This window comes from Sapajus apella, unplaced genomic scaffold (genome assembly GCF_009761245.1).
Source record: "Sapajus apella isolate SASKATOON/1434 unplaced genomic scaffold, GSC_monkey_1.0 scaffold27, whole genome shotgun sequence".
Lineage (NCBI taxonomy): Eukaryota > Metazoa > Chordata > Mammalia > Primates > Cebidae > Sapajus > Sapajus apella.
This window is the reverse complement of record NW_022436967.1, coordinates 11,426,547-11,445,220: the sequence shown is the minus strand read 5'-3', so window position 1 is coordinate 11,445,220 and position 18,674 is coordinate 11,426,547.

Genomic DNA, 18,674 nt, shown 5'->3' with positions numbered 1-18,674 from the left:
CTATGTCCTGAATGGTTTTGCCTAGATTTTCTTCTAGGCTTTTTATGGTGTTAGGTCTTATGTTTAAGTCTTCAATCCATCTGGAGTTAATTTTAGTGTAAGGCATCAGGAAGGGGTCCAGTTTCTGCTTTCTGCACATGGCTAGCCAGTTTTCCCAACACCATTTATTTAACAGGGATTTTTTTTCCCATTGCTTGTTTTTGTCTGGTTTGTCAAAGATCAGATGGTTGTAGATATGTTATGTTTCCTTCAAGACCTCTGTTTTGTTCCATTGGTCTATATGTCTGTTTTGGTATCAGTACCATGCTGTATTGATTACTGTAGCCTTGTAGTATAGTTTGAAGTCTGGTAGTGTGATGCCTCCCACTTTGTTCTTTTTGCTTAGAATTGACTGGGCTATGCGGGCTCTCTTTTGGTTCTATATGAAGTTTAAGGTGGTTTTTTCCAGTTCTGTGAAGAAGGTCACTGGTAGCTTGATGGGAATAGCATTGAATCTGTAAATTACTTTGGGCAGTATGGCCATTTTCACGATATTGATTCTTCCTAACCATGAACATGGAATGTTTCTCCATCTCTTTGTGTCCTCTCTTATTTTGTTGGGAAGTGGCTTGTAGTTCTCCTTGAAGAGGTCCTTTACAGTCCTTGTTATTGTATTCCTAGGTATTTTATTCTCTTTGTAGCAATTGTAAATGGCAGTTCATTCTTGATTTGGCTCTCTTTAAGTCTGTTATTGATGTATAGGAATGCTTGTGATTTTTGCACATTGATTTTTGTATCCTGAGACTTTGCTGAAGTTGCTTATCAGTTTCAGGAGCTTTTGGGCTGAGACGATGGGGTCTTCTAGATATACAATCACGTCATCTGCCAAGAGAGACAATTTGACTTCCTCCTTTCCTATTTGAATATCCTTTATTTCTTTTTCTTGCCTGATTGCTCTGGCTAGAACTTCCAATACTATATAGAATAGCAGTGGTGAGAGAGGGCATCCTTGTCTGGTGCCACATTTCAAGGGGAATGCTTCCAGGTTTGCCCATTCAGTATGATATTGGTTGTTGGTTTATCATAAATAGCCTTTATTATTTTGAGATACGTTCTGTCAATACCTAGTTTATTGAGGGTTTTTAGCATAAAGGGCTGTTGAATTTTGTCAAAGGCCTTCTCTGCATCAATTGAGATAATCATGTGGTTTTTGTCTTTGGTTCTGTTTATGTGGTGAATTACGTTTATAGACTTGCATATGTTGAACCAGCCTTGCATCCCCGGGATGAAGCCTACTTGATCATGGTGGATAAGCTTTTTGATGTGCTGTTGCAATCGGCTTGCCAGTATTTTATTGAAGATTTTTGCATCTATGTTCATCATGGATAGTGGCCTGAAGTTTTCTTTTCTTGTTGAGTCTCTCCCGGGTTTGGTATCAGGATGACGTTTGTCTCATAAAATGATTCAGGAAGGATTCCCTCTTTTTGGACTATTTGGAATAGTTTCAGAAGGAATGGCACCAGCTCCTCTTTGTATGTCTGGTAGAATTCGGCTGTGAACCCATCTGGACCTGGGCTTTTTTGGGGTGGTAGGCTCTTAATTGCTGCCTCAACTTCAGACCTTGTTATTGGTCTATTCAGGGTATTAACTTCTTCCTGGTTTAGGTTTGGGAGGAGGCAAGTGTCCAGGAATTTATCCATTTCTTCCAGGTTGACTAGTTTATGTGCATAGAGTTGTTTGTAATAATCTCTGATGATGGTTTGAATTTCTGTGGAATCTGTGGTGATATCCCCTTTATCGTTTTTTATTGCATCAATTTGGTTATTCTCTCTTTTCTTTTTTATTAATCTGGCTAGTGGTCTATTTTGTTTATCTTTTCAAAAAAGCAGCTCCTGGATTTATTGATTTTTTTTTTTGGAGGGTTTTTTGTGTCTCTATCTTCTTCAGTTCTGTACTGATCTTAGCTATTTCTTGTCTTCTGCTAGGTTTTGAGTTTTTTTGACCTTGCTTCTCTAGCTCTTTCAATTTTGACTATAGAGTGTCAATTTTAGATCTCTCCTTGCTTGTCATGTGGGCACTTACTACTATATATTTTCCTCTAAAGACTGCTTTAAATGTGTCCCAGAGGTATGTTGTCTTCATTCTTGTTGGTTTCGAAGAACATCTTTATTTCTGCCTTTATTTCATTGTTTATCCAGTCAACATTCAAGAGCAAGTTGTTCAGTTTCCATGAAGCTGTGTGGTTCTGAGTTAGTTTTTGAATTCTGAGTTCTAACTTGATTGTACTGTGGTCTCACAGACTGTTTGTTATGATTTCCATTCTTCTGCATTTGCTGAGGAGTGATTTACTTCCAATTATGTGGTCAATTTTAGGTAGGTGTGATGTGGTGCTGAGAAGAATGTATATTCTGTGGATTTGCGGTGGAGAGTTCTGTAAATGCCTATTAGGTTTGCTTGGTCCAGGTCTGAGTTCAAGTCCTGAATATCCTTGTTAATTTTCTGTCTCATTGATCTGTCTAATATTGACAATGGGGTGTTAAAGTCTCTCACTATAATTGTGTGGGAGTCTAAGTCTCTTTGTAAGTCATTAAGAACTTGCCTTATGTATCTGGGTGCTCCTGTATTGGGTGCGTATATATTTAGGATCGTTAGCTCTTCTTGTTGCATTGATCCTTTTACCATTATGTAATGTCCTTCTTTGTCTCTTTTGATCTTTGTTGCTTTAAAGTCTATTTTATCAGAGATGAGAATTGCAACTCCTGCCTTTTTTTGCTCTCCATTTTCTTGGTAAATCTTGCTCCATCCCTTTATTTTGAGCCTTTGTGTATCCTTGCATGTGAGATGGGTTTCCTGGATACAGCACACCAATGGGTTTTGGCTTTTTATCCAATTTGCCAGTCTGTGTCTTTTGATTGGGGCATTTAGTCCATTTATATTTTAGGTTAATATTGTTATGTGTGAATTTGTTCCTGCCATTTTGATGCCAGGTGGCTGTTTTGTTCATTAGTTGATGCAGATTCTCGATTGTGTTGATGCTCTTTACCATTTGGTATGTTTTTGAAGTGGTTGGTACTGGTTGTTACTTTATATGTGTAGAGCCTCTTTCAGGAGCTCTTGTAAAGCAGGTCTGGTGGTGACAAAATCTCTGAGTACTTGCTTGTTTGCAAAGGCTTTTATTTTTCCTTTGCTTATGAAGCTTAGTTTGGCTGGATATGAAATTCTGGGTTGAAAGTTCTTTTCTTTAAGGATGTTGAATATTGGCCCCAACTCTCTTCTGGCTTGGTGGGTTTCTGTTGAGAGATCTGCTGTGAGTCTGATGGCTTCCCTTTATGGGTAACCTGACCTTTCTCTCTGACTGCCCTTAGCAATTTCTCCTTCATTTCAACCCTGATGAATCTGACGTTTATGTGTCTTGGGGTTGCTCTTCTTGAGGAATATCTTTGTGGTGTTCTCTGTATTTCCTGGACTTGAATATTGGTCTGCCTTGCTAGGTTGGGGAAGTTTTCCTGGATAATATCCTGAATAGCATTTTCCAGCTTGGATTCAATCTCTTCGTCACATTCAGGTACACCTATCATACGTAGATTAGGTCTTTTCACATAGTCCCACATTTCTTGGAGACTTTGTTCATTCCTTTTAACCTTTTTTCTCTATTCTTGCCTTCTTGTTTTATTTCATTGAGTTGATCTTCGACCTCTGATATCCTTTCTTCTGCTTGGTCAATTCGGCTGTTGAAACTTGTGCGTGCTTCGCGAAGTTCTCGCATTGTGTTTTTCAGCTCCATCAATTCACTTATATTTCTCTCTATGTTGTCCATTCTCATTAGCATTTTGTCAAATCTTTTTTCAAGGCTCTTAGTTTCTTTGCTTTGGGTTAGAACATGTTCTTTTAGCTCACTGTAGTTTCTTATTACCCACCTTCTGAAGTCTGATTCTGTCATTTCATCACACTCCTTCTCCATCCAGCCTTGTTCCCTTGCTGGTGAGGAGTTGTGATCCCTTGTGGGAGGAGAGGTGTTCTGGTTTTGGGTGTTTTCATCCTTTTTGTGCTGGTTTCTTCCCATCTTTGTGGGTTTATCCACCTGTTGTCTTTGTAATTACTGACTTTCAGATTGGGTCTCTCTGTGAACTTCCAGTTTGTGGATGATGAAGTTACTTTTTCTTAGCTTTCCTTCTAACAGCCTGGCCCCTCTGTTGTAGGACTGCTGAGGTCCACTCCAGGCCCTGCTTGTCTGAGGATCACCTGCAGCAGCAGCAGAACAGTAAGGGTTGCTACCAGTTTCCTCTTCTGCTATCTTTGTCCCAGAAAGATGCCACCCAAATGTCAGTCTGTTCTCTCCTTTATGAGGTGACTCTTTGGATATATGGGGGTCAGGGAGCTGCTTGAGGAGACAGTCTGTCCTTTATTGGAGCTCAAGTCCTGAGCTGTGAGCTCCATTGTTCATTCAGAGTTGCTAGGCAGGTACGTTTAGGTCTGCTGCAGCAGAACTCATATATTCCCTTCCCCCCCCCCCCCAAGGTGCTCTGTCCCACGGAATTAGGGCTTTCTTTATGAGTTTCCGTTGTGCTGCTGCCTTTTTTTTTCTTTCAGGGCTGCCCTGCCCAGTGAGGAGGCAGCCTACTCACTGTCTGCCTGCAGAGGCTTTGCTGAGCTGCTGTGGGCTCCGCCCAGCTGCTGCGTGATCTTCCCTGCAGTCCTGTTTGTATGGGTGTGGTTAGAACTGCCTTGGCAATGGTGGCCCATCTCTGTTATGGCAGACTCTCTCTGTAGTGGCAGGTTGCCTTGGCAATGGCGGGCTGCCTCAGCAATGGTCGGGCTGCCTCAGCAATGTTCAGACTGCCTCTGTAGTGGTGGAGTGTCTCAGTAATGGCGGACGCCTCTCCCCCACAGAGCCGGACCATCCCGGGTTCAGCTGTGCTTGCTGTGAAACTCTCAACCCAGAGCGTTTTCAATTACTGTTTTTTTTTTTTTGTGGGGGTGTGGGGGTTGGACCAGCTGAGCCTTATCACCTGGCTCCCTGACTCAGAGTCTTTTGTTGTTGTTGTTGTTGAATGGTCAACTCTCCCAGTGTTCCATTCGCCTGTTGAAAAGGCACTGGGATCTCCCGTGCCATGACTCACTGAGCCGGCTGAAACAGTGGCGCTGAGATTCCTGGTGGTTTTTTTTTGCCTAGGAATCTCCCGGCCTGGCTCACTATTTCAGATGAATGGGCAACTCTGCCATCTCAGGGTTCCAATCGCCAGCTAAGAGGGCACCCGGACCAGTATCTTTTGTAGGGAGAACCACCGCACCAGGGCGCAGGCAAAGCAGCCGCGTGGGCTGAAACAGCCGCACAGGCCATAACAGCCACATGGGCCAAAACAGCCACGCTGGTGACCCATGGGGCTCCTCCGCCTGGGAATCTCCTGGTCTGTGGGCAATAATAATCTGTCAGGAAATGTGGCGTCCACTCACCCTCTGCACTTTCACTGGGAGCTGCAATCCTGAGCTGTTCCTAGTCGGCCATCTTCCCCCGATCTCACTTTTTATTATTTTTAAGTGTACTATTTATTTTAAAAAAATTTTAATTAGGGCTGCCATGATTGTTCATGCCTGTAATTTCACTACTTTGAAAGGCCAAAGCAAAAGGATAGCTTAAAGCCAGGTGATCAAGATCAGCCTGAACAACATAGCAGGACCTTTTCTCCCCTCCAGAATTTAAAAACTAGCTGGGCATGCTGGTATGCCTATAGTCCTAGCTTCTTAGGAGGCTGAAGTGGAAGTTGAGCCCAGGAGTTCAAGTCTGCTGTGAGCTTTGATCATAGCACTGCACTCCAGTCTTAAAAAATAAAAAATAAATTAAAAAATTAACGTAAAACAGCCTCAAGTAGGCCCTTAGGAAGTATTCCAGAGAGAACATTGTTATCATAGGAGATGACAGCTCCTTGCATGTTATTGCCCTTGAAGAGCTTCCAGTGGGAGAACAGGCAGAAGTGAAGACAATGATGTTAATGACCCTGACCCTGTGCAGGCCTAGGCTAATGTGTGTGTTTTGTCTTTATTTTTTAACAAAAAAAGTTTAGAAAGTAAAAATTTTAAAATTTTAATAGAAAAAAAGATATGGAATAAGAATATGAAGAAAGAAAACATTTTCACAGCTGTACAATGTGTTTGTGTTTTAAGCTAAGTGTTACTACAAAAGAGACCATAAATTGAAAAAAATTTAAAAGTATATAAAGAAAGTTACAGTAAGTGAAGTTTAATTTATTTTGAAGAAAGAAAAATACTTTTTATACATCTGATGTAGCCAAATGGTACAGTGTTTATAAAGTCCTCGTCCCTCACATTCACTCACCACTCTCTCACTGTCTCACTCAGAGCAACTCGCAGTCTTACGAGCTCCATTCATAGTGAGTTCTATACAGGTGTACCATTTTAATCTTTTATACCATATTTTTACTGTACCTTTTTAATATTTACATATACAGTGGTTGTAATTGCCTAAAGTATTTAATACAGTAATATGCTTTACAGGTATGTAGCCTAAGAGCAGTAGACTATACCATATATCCTAGGTATGTCATAGGCTATTCCATCTAGGTTTGCTTATATACACTCCATAATGTTCATGCAATGATAAACTCAGTGCATTTCTCACAATGTATTCCCATCACTAAGCAATACAGAACTGTATTAAACTAAAATAACATGTAAATAAGAAAAACACAACGTAACTGTCTTAGTTCATTCACACTGCTATAACAAATACCATAAATTGGAAGGCTTGTAAACAACAGATGTTTATTTCTCATAGCTCTGGAGGCTGGTAAGTACAGGATCATGGTTCCAGCATGGCTGGGTTCTGGTAAGTGCCCTCTTCCAATTTCTTACTGTGTCATCATATGGTGGATGGGGCAAGGCAGCTTTCTGGGGTCTCTTTTATAAGGGCACTCATTCAATCGCCTCTAAAAAGCTTCACCTCCTAATACCAGCAATTTGGTAATTATGTTTCAACATATGAATTCTGAGGAGACACATTCAGAGACCATAGGAATATAAATATTTTATGAGCTATACTTACACTTGAGGACAATTGTCATAGACACTGGTATAATGAATAGGTAAAGTGTCTTTAAACTCATATTGTAGATCTTATTAAACAGATATGACAAAGTCCTGAAGAAGCTATTTAACAGAGATCAGAAAACTTGAGTCTTAATCACTGTTCTGCCACTAATCTGTAAAACCTTGAGCAGTCATCTAACCTGTAATCTCACAGGTTAGGAAGTTTGGAATAGGTGATTCTGTGTGATTCTGCCCACTTTCAAAACACTATATAATCAACACTATACTTACCATCTGAGAAAATGACTGCTGAGAGTTAGTGATTTAAAGGCTTTGCCTTTTTTCCTTTTTTTTTTTTTTTTTTTTTCCCGAGATGGGAGTTTTGTTCTTATTGCCCAGGCTGGAGGGCAGTGGCACGATTGTGGCTCAATGCAATCTCCACCTCCCAGGTTCAAATGATTCTCTTTACTCAGCCTCCAGAGTAGCTGAGATTACATGTGCATGCCACCAGCCCAGCTAATTTTTGTATTTTTAGTAGAGACTGGGTTTCGCCTATTGGCCAGGCTGTTCTCAAACTCCTGACCTCAGTCTCCCAAAGTGCTGGGATTACAGGCATGAGCCACTTCGCCTGTCCAAGTCTTGCTTTTTAAAACATATTGTTGGTAATGTTATGCCAAAACTGATGATCAGGCACATATCAAGCCCCTGAGAATTATATCGTTCCAAGACAAAACATAAGCTACTTTATAACAATATATTTTATAATATGGTTTCCAGAACTGTGTTGTGTTGAAAAATCAATGTTTAAAATCACCCCTCATTTTCAGAAAATAATCCAAAAAAATTTCATTTCTGTTTTGTGGGTTGTTTTGTTTTGTTTTGTTTCTTTGAGACAGGGTCTCACTCTGTTGCCCAAGCTGGAGTACAGTGGCACAATCATGGCTCACTGCAACTTCTGCCTTCTCAAGCTGAAGTGATTCTCCCACCTCAGCCTCCTGAGTAGCTGGGACTACAGGTGTGTACCACCATGCCCAACTCATTTTTTTTTTCTTTTTGTAGAGACAGGGTTTCACCACATTCCCAGTTTGGGCTTAACAAATATTTGTTGATCACCTACTATGAACCAAGCTTTGTTTTGGACATTGCATGAAAATGTAAAACTATATATACCACCTCAGTGGCCCAGCTACTTGTGAGGCTGAGGTGGGAAGATTACTAGAGCCCAGGAGTACAGCCTGAGCACCATAGCCAGATTGTCTCAAAAGAAGACAGAACTTGGATGAAGATACTCTTCTGTCCTCAAGAATAGAATTCAAGAAAAATATAAAATAGCTTTAATATAAGGTAGGTCAGAAGACCTGGTAAAGGCATAAGCTGAGTGAATAATTTAGGGGGGAAAGGGATGTTACATCCAAATGAGAACAGGGAGGGCTTTTAACTAGGCATCTAAATGCATCTTGAAGATGGCTTGAATTTTTACAGATGAAAATGAAAAAAAATATTCCTGGTGAATAAAACAGCAAGAGAAAAATGTATAAAACTGAGAAAATGTAACACATTTTCTGAAAAAAAATATTCCTGGTGAATAAAACAGCAAGAGAAAAATGTATAAAACTGAGAAAATGTAACACATTTTCAGGAAACAAAAAGGCAAATTGATGAGTTTGACTTGAATAAGTCATGAGAGATTATACTGAGAAAGCCAATTATGGAGGGTCCTAAATACCAGGCTGAAGAATATATACTCAGTTTGAAATATGCAAGTGGGTCTCTAAAGATTTTGACCAGGGGATTGCAAGATAGAATATTTTGAGGGAAAAAAAAGGAGAAAGCTAAAGACACTGTGTAGCAAGGCCTATTCACCATGAAGAGTGAGGCTGGCAGGCTGAGGGTGAGGCAGGTTCCAGATAATGTCAATAGTTTAAGAGGAAGACAAAATATTGGAGCAGTCAAATGTCAGGGAAAGCAATTAGACATGGACTGTAGGATTGCTAGGAGTGTGGTGACATGTACGTTTCTTTCACTTTTTCAAGGTCCCAGAGACTCTCAGGATTCTGTGAGAGAAGCTTCCCTGTTGGTTCACACTGTTGTCCTAAATTCCTCACTTTCTCTGGTAGTTATCAGAACCAGGAGTTGCTCAGCATATTAGCAAGATTAAAGGGGAAAAAATAATTCTAGATATGCCCCATTTCCAAAGTCAATACAGTCCCCCAAAAATATGGGTAAATAAAATTTTTAAAAATCAAATTATGTGCTATATATCCAGGAATCTTGCAGTACAAGGTTCCTTTCTGCAAAACAAAGGATCGTTTTGTGCCCAAAGTAGCTGCATTTGCAATTTCTGTCTTTCAACCTTCTTTTACACCTATTGCCCCTTTCTAATAAATCTAAAAATTTTGGGCCATTTTTAAATGTTGTTCACAATTTCAATGTAAAATGATGATTAAGAACACATGAAAGTAATTATGCAATGAAATGTGCTTCTTAAAACAGCACGTGCTCCTTCAAATTCTGATGTCACCACCAGCTACCTCCCAAATACGCCCTTATCCCACACCAAAAGACCTCTACAATATTTGAACAAAAGCACTGACTCTAAAACAGTCATTGTTTGCAAAAAAAGATACAGCATTTGTACTTTGCTTTCTCAGAGCTAAATTGCACAATCAAAAGAAGACGACTTTATTAGTGAAACTCCCTAATTATCTTTACACAAAAGAAGGTAACTATAAACAGAAAAAAAAATGAATAACCCAAAAGTCATATATTTTTTGGAATTCTAACAGATTTACTTTTCTAATTATGTTTAATATAATTTATTATTGCATTTCCTAATCCCTCACTGACATAACATAGAGGACAAATCACAAACAGTGCCGATTAGAAGAAGCCAGTGAAAGTTTCAAAATGTGCTGGAAAACCCATAAAACAGAAAACTCATATGGAAATTTGAGAACCAAGATACCATAAGGGTAGCGACTTAAAAGACATGTAAATAGTCCTTCACAATTTTTTTGGTCATCTTTTTAGGTTGTAGTATTACAGTTGAAAAATTCATTCCTACATTTCTATAAAATTTTTTAATTTCATGCTGCCTTTCCTTGCTTTTTTGTTTCTTTTTCCTCATACGGTTTCCCACCATCTGCCGTACCTAGACATGATCCATCAGTTAGATTGTAATTTCTCAGGAAAATACTGATGCAAAAAAAAAAAGTTACCACACAAGTTGTCATTCCCATTTTACAGATGAAAACAGTGAGCTGATCAATACCAAAGTCAAAATTTAAACCCGAAAATGACTTAAAATTATACAGCAAAGATATTTTTAAAGAATTTCATACATACAGCTTAAATTTATTTACTTTTTTTTTTTTTTTGAGACGCAGTCTTGCTCTGTTGCCCAGGCTGGAGTGCAGTGGCACTGTCTCAGCTCACTACAACCTCTGCCTCCCGGGTTCAAGTGATTCTTCTGCCTCAGCCTCCTGAGCAGGTGAGACTTCAGGCATACGCCACCATGCTTGGCTAATTTTTGTATTTTTAGTAGAAATAGGGTTTTACAGTGTTGGGCAGGCTGGTCTCAAACTCCTGACCTCGTGATCCACCTGCCTCAGTCTCCCACAGTGCTGGGATTTCAGGCGTGAGCCACCGCACTAGGCCAAAATTTACTTAACTTTTATTAGATTCTTTTTTGATCTAGACATGGGTTCCTGAAGGCAAGGGAGAGATAAGCTAAGATTCATATTTATGATACTTTCATTTTTTAAAATTCCACATATAAATATAAAAATTAGGGGTAGAAAATGTTAAGAGCATATGTGCTTTTTAAGGTTTTTGTTAAGCCATGTGGTTTTATAAAGTTATCTATAAAATTGTTCAGGTTATTTTACACACTGTGGTCTAAAGTTAAGCCAATACATATTTAGCCAGATGTCCAGTCTAAAATAAACCTATCAGCAGAGCACAGTGGCTCACCCCTGTAGTCCTAGCACCTTGAGAGGTAGAGGCAGACAGACTGATTGAGCCTAAGAGTTCAAGACGAGCCTGGACAACACGACAAAACCCCATCTCTACTAAAAATAAAAGAAATTAGCCAGGTGTGGCAGCATACACCTGTAGCCCCAGCTACTCAGGAGGTTGAGGTTGGGAGGATTGTTTGAGCCCAGGAGGAAGAGGTTGGGTTGCAGCAGGCTGAGATCCTGCTACTGCACTGCAGCTTGGGCAACAGTGAGACCCTGTCTCAATAAAACAATAATAATAAAAAATAAAATATACAATAAACCTATCAAAAAAGAAACTGAGGCTTACAAAATTGCTTCTTCTTTCTGTCATCTCTATAGAAGTTCATGAGGATTTGTTCTTACTCAAATTATTTGAACATATTTTGCTGTGGCACACACACAATATTTTGAGAATTACAAACCCAAAAATTGGGCACAGAGAATGTGCCCAATTAGAGAATTGAAAGGACAAATAGGTTAAATTGAATAGAGAGCAAAAGGATAGGTAAGTGTAATAAGAAAACTTGAGAATGAAAATAGAAGCAGGATAATTTCAGTGATACCTTATAATAAAATGACAATTGGGAAATGTGTTATTTCACTCACTGATGTTTCTACATAATTTATTTGTGTTTTTAAATTCCAGGTGCATTTAAAATAAAGGTAAGTCTAAAATTACATCAAGTTTTTTTCTGTGCTAGAAATGCTAAAAACTTGATATTTTGTATTATTTGTTACTTATTTTAAGAGAAATTAAGTCACATTAAAGATTATTTAAAGATTTGTTTCCAGTATGACTTCACTGTTATATTGGAAGAAATATTCTCTTGCCCTCTGACCCACTTACCCACTTTTTGTTGTTTGTTGTTTCAGTATTCAATTATATGCTGAGATATTTTAGAAAATGAAAATTTTCAACTTAATTTCTCAAGCATATTAACAAATTGCATCACATATGAAAAATTGCATGTCTTTATCTTTGAACAAAGCAATGAATGCCCTCTAGTGTTTCTTGCTAGAATATCTGTTTTAATAACAGAAAGATAAATTATATATTTATATAATATTTCATAACTATTTAAAAAGTAAATTATAAACAACAGAATCTGAATATGTAAAATGTTTCAAATGCAATTGAAAAGAAGAATAGCAAGACATATTGTCCAATCTAAATAATAGATATTATTGTAATGTGTATACAAATGGTGATAGAAATCAGAGATGTTCTGAGAGTTTTTCAGATGTGAAACGTATATCTCGCCTCGTTTCTAGTACTACCTTTCTAGCTAACTCTAAACTAAAGTAGTTATAGAAGTCTTCTTTTTTTTTCTTTTTTCGAGACAGGACCTGCCTCTGTCATCCAGGCTAGAGTGCAGCAGCACAATCATGGCTCACTGCATCCTTGAATTCCTGGGTTCAAAGGATCCTCCCATCTCAGCTTCTCAAATAGCTGGAATTACAGGCACACATCACCATGCCCAGCTCATTTTTTTATTTTTTGTAAAGGCAGAGTCTTGCTATGTTTTCCAGGCTGGGTCAAACTCTTGGATAAAGCGATCCTCCCATGCTGGCCTCCCAAAGAAGAAGTCATTCTCAAAGCAGCAAACACACATATTTTGTCCCAAAAGCCATACCTGTGCCCTGTCCATGGGCATACATACACAGAGCTTCTATCTCTAGAAGATAAAACACTATTTCCACTAGCAACTGCTGCCTCTGCTTAAGTCATCCTGTTATTAATAGCCATGGGGAAGCAGTAAAGAACACCATTTACCTGGACATTCGCCAAGCCTGCAATGTTCCAGTGTGCCTTGCCTTAACTGTACACAGCAGCAATCATTTCAAGAATATACAATCCCAAGAACAAAAAATACCAATACCTCAGTGATAAGCACCAGTGCCTGGTCTATCTAATGCAGCATTTACTTAGAGGAAGAAACAGGAACATCAAAAAGCATGTTGGTGAATATCTGAGCTTGTCATGACTTAACAGATTAGTGCATGTCATCTCAGAAACTAAGAAAAATGATTATAACTGTAACAAAAAAAAAGTCATTGGAAAATATTTGAGTTGAATACATCAAGTAGTGAGTATCTGTTATTTTTCTTGCTCAGCATCCCTTCACTTTCTTTTGGGGGCCACCCCTCTTCTATTGCATGAAATTGGCATTGCATGGGAAGTATTTTACTTTCTTCAGGACCAAGAAATGGGCTCAGAGTGCAATCTTAGCCAGTCTTTAATTTAAGGAGTATCTTGGGCAGAGCAAAGAGAGGATGAAAAGGTTCTTCCTAGACCTCAGAGCTGCCTATTCCTGTACTTCTTAAGGCCTATGTTCAACTTTTCCTTGGAATCTGTGTGAAATATCAGTAGCTCATTTTTTCTTCTTTTTGCTTAAGTTAACCAGAATAAGGATGCCTAATTAAACTACTTCATAATAACAGTGTTATTCTTATCACAGTTAAATGGTTGCATAAAGCATGAAGAACAAAATTAAGTGGTATAATTATTTTGTATGTTAACTACAAATGAATAATTTATGGACGATATTTCATCATGTAAGATCTTTATCAGCTATAGTTTTGAAACAGAATTTGTGGAGATGTTACATCATTAATTTACTTTCATAAAACCTATAAAAGAACACAATAAAAATATTAAAACAAAAATATCATTCATTGTTCAGGTTTACAGATAAAGATGTTTTCTTTCATTCTGCGCTCTAATTGACAGGTGCTCTAAAAATGTGTTTCCTCTGCTACTGCCTCAAAAATTGAAGAGAGAATTTCTCTGTCTCTCCAGGTCTTTCATGCAATTCAAACTTATGTTTATTTTTGTTTCCATTTTTAACCTACCAAAAGGTAGTTAAGTTATAATCTTTGTCTTCATTAGTAAATAATCCATATATTTTATATGAAAGAAGCAAAGCAAAATAAGGCCTATTTTAAAACGTATTTGTTTATTTAAATAGTTGCTTTAGAAAATTTTTCCTTAAATATCTTTATGTGTACTATAAATTTCAAAATTCCTATAAAGGATCAGAATACCTACTTACATTTTTAGCAGATAATTTTATTAGAAATACAATTAAACTGTGATTATATAACCTTAAAAATCAATGTGCTTTAGGTTACTGAATGTTCTCAAGTGGGTTATTTCATTTAAGCCTTATGACCATGTGAATGAGTCAGAGAATTATAACCCCATCTTACAGATAAGAAAAGGGAAGCTTAAAGAAGGTAAGTAGCTTACCCAAAGTAAGTGAAGCCAAGACTCAAATGCAGACATTCTACCTCCCAGGCTATGGTTTCTTTCCACTCTCTTATACCACAAAGTAATGCGAAGTTTTATTTTCCTAGAGTTGCATTAGCCTCTTAGTGTAAATATCAGTGAGATGGAAGCCAATCAAGCACATGGCATGACAGAAGACCCCTAGGGAGTTTCCAGAAATCGTAAGTTACTGTTGCTCAGTGCCTTTCTACCAGGAATTGAACTGTCTTTCACTTCACAGAGTTGATTATTCTCTAGGATACTCCAATAGTGTAAATCCCATTTCAGTGAGAACCAACAAATCTGAATATGCATTTGCATCATCACCAGCACTTAATATTAAGATATAACACTAAATATGATTTGTTGTGTGGGTAAAAGGTGACATTAAAGTCTGTACCTTCATCAGTTAAAAAAAAAAAAAAATTATGAAGGATTTTTCTCTTTTTTTAATATAGAGTTTCACATTTGCTGCCCAGGCTGGAGTGCAATGGTGAGATCTCAGCTCACCACAACCTCCGCCTCCCAGGTTCAAGCAATTCCCCTGCCTCAGCCTCCCAAGTAGCTGGGATTACAGGCATGTACCACCACATCTGGCTAATTTTGTATTTTTAGTAGTGACAGGGCTTCTCCATGTTGGTCAGTCTGGTCTTGAACTCCTGATCTCAGGTGATCCGCCCTGCTCAGCCTCCCAAAGTGCTGGGATTATAGGCGTGAGAAGGCATTTTTCTAGAAGAGCTGTTGGATTTGCATTGATTTATCATCACTCTTATCCAAAAGCCCTTGTGGCTGGTGCAAACAATAACATGCTGGCTAAATGAAGTAACTAAGTATATTATTTTAATATACCTTTGTCAACTCTATCAGTTAAAAATTGGGGGCTTTTGACCCGATCGTTAACATTTTTATTACAAAAATTTATTTATATTTATTAATCCTGTCTTTGTTTCTCTGAGATTCTGGAGAATCAAAGGATCACAGAGTACCTTTATACCTTATATGGTATATAGTTATATCATATAAATAGTATAATTATTTTGAATTTTGGCTATAACATCCTTTGAGATCTTGTAGTTAAAATACAAAATAATTATACCATTTAATTTCATTCTTCATTTTTTGATGCCATGAAGCATCAAAGTGTCAAGCGGTTCCATGGGACACATGAACTTTTCCACACCATGAACTAATTAGTAAAGCTATAAGAGACCCAAGCATGTATTTAAGATGTCAAAATCTAATTTAATGCCTAAGAACCAAATAGTAGATCACCTGGATATTAGAAAACAAGAGTAATGTTTCCACTTTCTCATTTTTCATAAAACTTCCAGAAGGGAAATTGTGTTAGCCCAGGACCTCAGAGAAACAGATACAAAGACAGGATTAAATATGCCAGGATTTTAATAGCAGGAAATGTCTGTGTAAAAAGAAACAAAGAAGGAGCTAGGAAACGCTAGGAGAGCTGTCAGACTGCATCCAAGTTTGACTACAGGAGGAAGGAGAGAACGTTGAATGGAAGCATCCTACACTGCTGTGGTCTAAGGATTGTTTGTCAAAGCTGCAGGGAAGTCCTCCAGCCTAAGCCGGTGGAAAAAGGAGCCCCACCTGTCTTCCAGGACTAAGACTGCCTTGGTATCTGCACAGCACTCAGTTCGTTGGTAAGAGCAATGAATGGGAGGTGTGGCTGACTTCAAAGCACAGCAGCTGGGTGCTCAGGCTGTGAGGTGCATTTTCATGGCTGCCAAAGATAGTATGAAGGAAAGGTGCATGAGAGAAGTTTCTCTAAAACCTTTTAAAATGTTAAAGGAAAGGTCTGTTTTTATCAGACATACATTAACTGTTTCATAAAAGAACTAAGTCCGTGTAATTTTAGAACAATATAATAGCATTACTATAAATAGAAAACCTAGAAAAGCATTTTGAATTATGATTTTTAGAAAATGTAAATCATCAAATCATTTTTAAAAGTCTATAGTTTCATTCAACACCAGGTGGAGCCCTTTTGCTTTTTAAAACTAAAAGAGAAACTTTCTTAGTTTAATATAGGCTTAGGCTGATTCGTTCATAACTCTTAAGTCATCATTTTAAGTCATTTTAGGACTTTTGCATCATATTTATCAAGATTGTAAGTCTGCTTCCTTTTCCAAATACCACTGACTGGCTAAAACTGCAATGTTAATATAAAGCCACCAATTCTAAAAGGTATTGTTAAATATCTAAAATAAAGTTGTTAACAACATTGTTTTAAACATCTGTATACTTTTAAAGGAGAGAGTTAAAACGTGATTTAAATTTTATATTCAATCCTTAAGCAAATAGAGCTACTTAAAAATACTCTTCCAAATCTCCAATTTGCTACCTCATCTTTCTATCTAAAATACCTTCTCTACAGAAAATGCATTGCTTTAAAAAAGATATCAGTTTGTGAGCAAAGGATTTCTGAAAATATATACATTAAAAAATCAAAAAAAATTAAGTTTTAAAAAACAGATTTCAGGTTATGAAGTATAATATTTTTAATACCTGTCCTGTGCCAATCAGAAAGTATAGGATAAAATTAATGATATTTATAAAGTAGACATGCCTTTTCCAAGTAAATTGTAAGAGCAAGGTGGCATTATTTATTTTGTGACCAGGCTTCAGAATTCTTTCATTCTCATTGCAGGGAAATAGAAACAGATAAATATAAATACATTTTTGTAATAAAAATGTTAATAAGGTTAAAAGCCTCCAATTTTTAACTGATAGAGTTGACAAAATATATTAAAAGTATATATTTAATGGTGTAGTTCATATACATTTTTATTTATTCATCCATTCAAAAAATACAGAGATCTTGCTATATGCTGAAGAGACAGGAATACACAAGTCGGTCATAGTACCTGGCCTTGAAAGTTCAGAAGGCATTCAATGAAGTAAGCATTATAATGGAGGCTACTGTAATTAAGGAAATAAACAGTACTCTGGAAGCACCTAGCAAGGGAACCTAAGGCCTAACCTAATCTGGGAGACAGGGAAGACCTTCCAAAGAATTGAAATTTAAGCTGAGATTCCTCAGTAGTAGAGAATATGTCAAAGAACTAAAATCAGGGTTGGAGTTTTTATGTTTGTTTTATTTTTATTGACATATAGTAATTTTACATAGTTATAGGGTACAACCGATATTTAGATACATGTATATATTGTGTCATGATCAAATCAGAATAAAAGGTGAAGTGTTTAACGTGAGGAAACAGATTTTAAGAGGCCTTTGGGTGAAATAAAGTAGGTCAAATTCTAGAAGGTAAAATAATTTCAGCATAGCTAAAACACAGGGCTCTAGAGAAAAGGTAAAAATAAAAGGCCTAGAGAGATTTGTAAGAACCAAATTGTTGAGGATCTTTCAACAGCATTAGGACATTTGGATTTTATACAAAAACAATGGAAAGCATAAGTCAAGGTTCTGAGTTAAAACATGAAAGGATGTAATAACCAGCCTTAGAAGTGTTCAGTGTCTGTAAGAGCAATATGTTTGATGAATCATCAGTACCTCTACCAAAGTAAACTGCTTACTTAGACATGATCATTTTAGCTTTTCTTATCCATTAGAATAATAGCACTGAAATACAAGCTCAGTTCATATAATGAATGTTGATTTTTCTTGAAAAGTTATACTGCCTTTTAGATTCTCTGTTTTTTTTTTCTTATTATAAATTACGTTTTCAGAAAAAAAAACATGCTAAGTAGATTTAAAATAAAAAGTGATATTTCAATATTACAGTTTTAGGAAAAGATAGTCACCATTTTACTCAATACATTTCTAATCAGAAAATTTCAAAATGGAGCAAATTTGAATTTAGTTCCATGTTTGGATGGTCCAAAAATGTTTTTCTCTGTGAACCTATGCCAACAGATCTATGCTCTGCAGTTCGTGCTACACATTAGCTATTTCCATGTGGTTCAAAGCACTGTAATGTCTACCTTGTATTTTACTTTGAAGGTGGTCTTAACTGTTATAAACTTAATTTTTAAGTGTAATTTGAGAGCAAATAATTGTGATCTCCCTAAAGTCAAAAAATTTGATGAAGATCATGTAGAAAAAAAATGCACCTTTCAAAGAATGACCCCCCCCCCATCCTCCTTTGCCACCCACTATCAAGCTATTTCTTCCTTCTTTGGAGAATATAATAAATCTTCATCATGTTACATTTTCGTATGAGCTGTTTATTTACTTTCAAGTTGTTTTTATTACTTATATTTATATTATTCAAATGATTTTTTCTATCTGTGAAAAGTGTTTCGTGGAAGAGGGAGGATCCAAGATGGCCGTTTAGGAACAGCTTAGGATTGCAGCTCCTAGTGAAAGCGCAGAGGGTGAGTGGACGCTGCGTTTTTATTGCCCACAG